This window comes from Penaeus chinensis, chromosome 17 (genome assembly GCF_019202785.1).
Source record: "Penaeus chinensis breed Huanghai No. 1 chromosome 17, ASM1920278v2, whole genome shotgun sequence".
NCBI lineage: Eukaryota > Metazoa > Arthropoda > Malacostraca > Decapoda > Penaeidae > Penaeus > Penaeus chinensis.
The window spans coordinates 22,152,313-22,157,312 of record NC_061835.1 but is presented as its reverse complement, the minus strand read 5'-3'; the positions used below and the strand labels follow the sequence as shown (position 1 = coordinate 22,157,312).

At 23.8% G+C, this 5,000-nt stretch overlaps 1 protein-coding gene across 1 annotated transcript in view; it reads right to left on the bottom strand.

The window, feature by feature from the left end:
- Nucleotides 1-5,000, bottom strand: part of LOC125034101 (neuropeptide F receptor-like) — a 97,163-nt gene that overhangs the window by 91,211 nt on the left and 952 nt on the right.

Here is a 5,000-nt window from a genome sequence, read left to right as displayed (position 1 = left end):
TAAATAAAATAATTTTAAAATAAAAAATAATAATAAAATAATAATTTAAAAATAAAATAAAAATAATAAAAAATAATAATAATAATAATAATAATTTTTAAAAATAATTTAAAAAAGGGAAAATTAAAATAAATTTTTAATAATAAAAATAAAAATAATAATAAAATAATAATAATAAATAAAAATTTAATTTAAAAAATTTAAAATTAAAAAAATAAAAATTTTTTGGGAAAAATTTAAAAAGAAAAAAAACAATTTTAAAAAAAATTAAAAAAAAAATAAAAAAAAATAAAAAAAAAAAAAATAACAATTTAAAAAGGAAAAAAATTGGGAAAAATTAAAAAAAAAATAAAAATAAAGAAAAACAATAATAAAAATTTAAACAATAATTAAAAACCCCTGGTAAAAAAAGTAAATAATGGAAAAACAATAGTAATTATAAAACTACAGTAATAAAATTAAAAAAATTTATAATATTTTGGGAAAAAAAGGGTAAATTAAAAAAAAACAATAAAAAAAAAATAAAAAAAAAATGGGCAACAATAATGAAAAAAAATAATAAAAGGGGTAGTAAAAAAAAAAAAATGGGTATAATGTTTTTAAAAATAAAAAGTTAGAAAAATAATAAAAAATAACAAAAAAAAATTGATATTGGTAAAAAACCCAAAAATTTAAAAAAAAAATAATGGGGGGAAAAATGCCCAATGAAATATAAAAACTGAAAAAATGATTAAAAAATAAAAATGAATAAAAAATAAAAAATGAGGCCAAAAAGAAAGTTTTTAAAAAACAAGAAAAAAGTAATAAAAAGTAGAGGAAAAAGGGGGCATTTGTTTTTAGTTTGAGGGAAAAAAATAATTTAAAAAGGGAAAAAGGGTTTTAAAACCCCAAAACTTTTTTTTGAAAATAGCCCCTTTTTCCTTTCCCATATATACATATCTGTGGGGGGGTTGGGGGGGGGGGGTGTGGGGGGTGGGGTTTTGGGTGTGTGTTTTGGGTGGGGGGGGGTTTTGGGGGTGTTTGTTTTGGTTTTGTTTTTGTGTTGGTTGGGGTGGGTTTGGGGGTAAAGTGTGTGGGGTGTGTGTTTTTGGGGGTTGGGGGTGGGGGTGGGTGTGTGTTGTTTTGTGGGGGGTGTGTTTGGGGGGTGTGGGGGTTGGGGGTTGTGGGGTGGGGGTGTTTTGGGGGGTGGGGGTGTGTTGGGGGGTTTTGTGTGTGTAAAAATATTAAATATAATATATATTAATAAATTAAAATTTTAAAAAAATAATTTTTGTTGTGTAAAAAATATATTTTAAAAACTATAAAAAATTTTATAAAAAAATATATATATTTTATATATAAATAAAAAAATATAAAAAATAAAAATATAAAAAAATTTAAAAATATAAATTATATAAAAAATGGAAAAAATTTTAAAAATGGTTTTTAAAAATACATAAAAAATATAATAAAAAAAAATAAAATATAAAATAAAAAACATAAAATAAATAATAAAAATATTAATATTAAAGTTTTGTGTGGGGGGGTGTGGGGGGGGGTGTGTGGGTGAGTGGGGGTGTGGGGGGGTGGGGGTTTATTTATTTTAAAATATATAAATATTTTATATATATAAAATATATATATTAATTTTAAAAATTAAACCCCATAAAATATCATAGAAAAATAAAAAAGTTGGGAAAAAAGTTTTAAATGTTTTAAAATATATAAAAAAAAATAAAATTAAAATATATAAAAAAATAATATATATATATAAATAAAATGTAAAATAAGTATTAATAACATAAAATATATGTTTTATTTGTGTAAAAAAAATAAAAAATTTTAAAAAATATATTTTTATATTATTTTTTTTTTTTTTTTTGTGGGGGTGTGTTTTGTTGGTTTTTGTGTTAAAAATATATAAAACATAAAATATAATTTTAAAATATTTTATAATTTTAAAATTTTAAATTTTAAAAAATTTCACCCCTGTGTAAAAAAAGTTTTAATTTTAAAAAAAACCCATAAAAAAATAAAATATAAAAAAAATATTATATATAAAATAAAATATAAAACAAAATAAAAAATTTAAAAAATATAATTTTAATTTAAAATTTTATATAATAAATATTTAAAATTTAAAATTTATATTTTAAAAAAATTTTTTATTTTTTTATATTTTAAAAAAAAAAAAAAAAATATATATATATTAATTTTATTAAAAAAATATATATAAACCTAATGCCGAAAGGGGGATCCCCCCCGTGTAAAAAGTGCGGGGCCCATGGCCCCCCCCTGGGGATTACTTTGGGTTTAAAAAATTTTTTTTTAAAAACTTAGATGGCTCCCCCCAATTTAAACCCCCAATTTTTCCCCCCCAATTCCCCCAAAACAGGTTAAAAGGGCAAAAAGGCCCAAAAATTGGGCTCCTTTTTTGGGTTTAAAACAAATTAAACAGAGCCCAATTTTTTGGGGGCCCCGAGACATTTCAAAAAAAAAAAATATAAAAAATGAAAAAGCAAATTTTTCCCCCCTTTTTTTTTTTTATTCCCAAAAAGGAAAAAAAATCGAAAAAAGGGGTTTTTTTTTTTCATTATAAAACCCTTAAAAAATCCCCCTATAAAAGTTAAAAAACATTAGGGAAAAAAAGCAAAAAAAAAAAAATTAAACCCTAAAAAAATTTTTTTGTTTAAAACAAAGAAAAGGGAAAAAGGCCCGGGGGACGGGGGAGTAAATCGTAAAGGCCCCATTGGGGGGGACTTTGGTTTTGTAAAAACAAAAGAGGGGCCCTAGCCCCGTAAAAGTACTCCCTCAAAAGCCCCCTCCCCCCATTTAAAAGGGGGAAAAAAATTTAAAAATTTAAAAAAATTATATTTTATATATATATATAAAAATAAAATTTTTTATATATATATAATATAAAAATAAAATAAAATTTTAAAAAATAAAAATATTTAAAAACATAATTATTTAAAATTTTAAAATTTAAAAATAAATATATATAAAATTAAAGTTAATGTAAAAGTATGTAAAGGGATAAAAAATATAAACAAATAAAATAAAAAAAATATATTTATATATTTTAAAAATTGTGGGGGGGGTGGTTTTGTGGGGGGTGTGGGGGTGTTTGGTTTTGTGGGGGTGTGGGGGGGTTTTAAAAGTATAAAAATATATAAAATAATATTTTATATATTTTTATAAAATAATATATATATAATATTAAAAATATATATAAAATTAAAATATATAAAAAGTAAAAAATAAAACATTAAAAATATAAAATATAATAAAATAAAAATTTTTATATAAAAATAAAATAATTTTATATATGGGGTTTTTTATATGTATAATTTTTTCAAAAATATTTTAAATAAAATATTTTATATATTAAATAAAATATAAATATATTAAAAAAATAAAAAATATATAAAAAAAAAAAAATTTTATTTTTTAAAATATAAAACATAATATATATTTTAAATAAAAAAAATATATATAAAAAATTAAAAAAAACCATATTTCATAAAAATATGGTTGGGGTGGGGGGTGGGGGTGTGTGGTTTTTTGTGGGTGGGGGTGTTTTGTATTTCCACTTGAGGGGAAATTTTTTCATAAGCAGTTTTTCCCCAAAAGCAAAGTAATTTTATTTTTTAAAATTTTTTTAAAGCGAGGGGGTAAAAAAAAACCAAAAAACCGAATCAAAATTAAAACAAATTGGTTTTTTAAAACTTTTTTATTAAACCAAAACCGGGGAAAAAATAAACAAATAACCATGCCCGGCCAAAACCCAAGCCCAAATTTTTAATAAAAGGGAAAAGGAAAAACCCTTAACCCCAGTAAAAAATGGGTTTTTGGGGGGTTGGAAGGGAAAGGCCCGCCCCGAAAAAGGAAAAATTTCAGCGCAAAAAATCTTTATATATAACCTCCCCTTTTTTTATTTCCCCCACTGCAAAACCCAAAGGGTAGAAGAGAAAAGGGGGTTTAAAAAGGAAAAGGGGAGAAAAAAAAGAGAAAGAAAAGGGGAGAATTTGAAAGGGGAAACCCCCGAGAGAAAAAAAGGGAAAAAGAGGAAAGAAAGGGGGGGGGGGGGGGGGCAAAAATTTTTAAAAAGGGAAACAGCCCCAGAGAAAAAGAGAAATCAAAGACCCGAGGGGCAAAAAAACAAAGAAAAGAGAGAGAAAAAAAGAGGGGGGAAAAGAGGGGGAAACAGACGGAAAAAAAGAAAAAGACTGACCCAAAAAGAGGGAAACAGAGGAAAGAAGAAAAGAGAGCGGGGGGGGGGATTTTTCCGAAAAGGGGTTAGGAATTGGGGGAAAAAAAAAGAAAAAAAAAACGGGAAAAAAGGATTTAATTGGGAAACTTCTTCAAAAATTTTTTTGGAATTAAAAAGGGGGAGGAGGAGAAAAGAGAATTTAAAAAAGGGAAGGGGAAAAAAGCGAAAAAGGGAAAGGGAAGCATGGGGGGAAAAAAAGGGAAACAGTTTTTATATATCACCCCTAAAATAAAATATAAAACCCTGTGTTGGGGTGTGTTGGGGGGTGTGGGGTGGGGGTGTGTGGGGGGGGTGTGTTGGGGGTGGGGGGAAAAAAAAAATTTTAAAAAATAAATAAATATAAAATTTTAAATGTAATTTTTATAAATAAAAAATATAAAATATTTATAAAAATATAATATAAATAAATTTAATATAAAATAAATTATATTATATATAAATAATATAAATATAAAATATATAAAAAAATATAAAAATTATTTTTTTATTTTAAAAGTTTTGGGGTGTGTTTAGTGGGGGAAAATGGGAGTGTGAGGGTGTGGGGGTTGGGGGTGTGTTGTGTGGTTTTGTTGTAAATTATATTTTAAATAATGTGTTTTATTTTTATAAATATATATTAATATATTTATATATAAAATATGTGTGGGGTATATATATTTATATAATATAAATAAATAAAGTACACACACATATTTTATATATATATGGTTGTGTGTGTGGGTGTGTGTGTGTGTGTACATAATAAAAC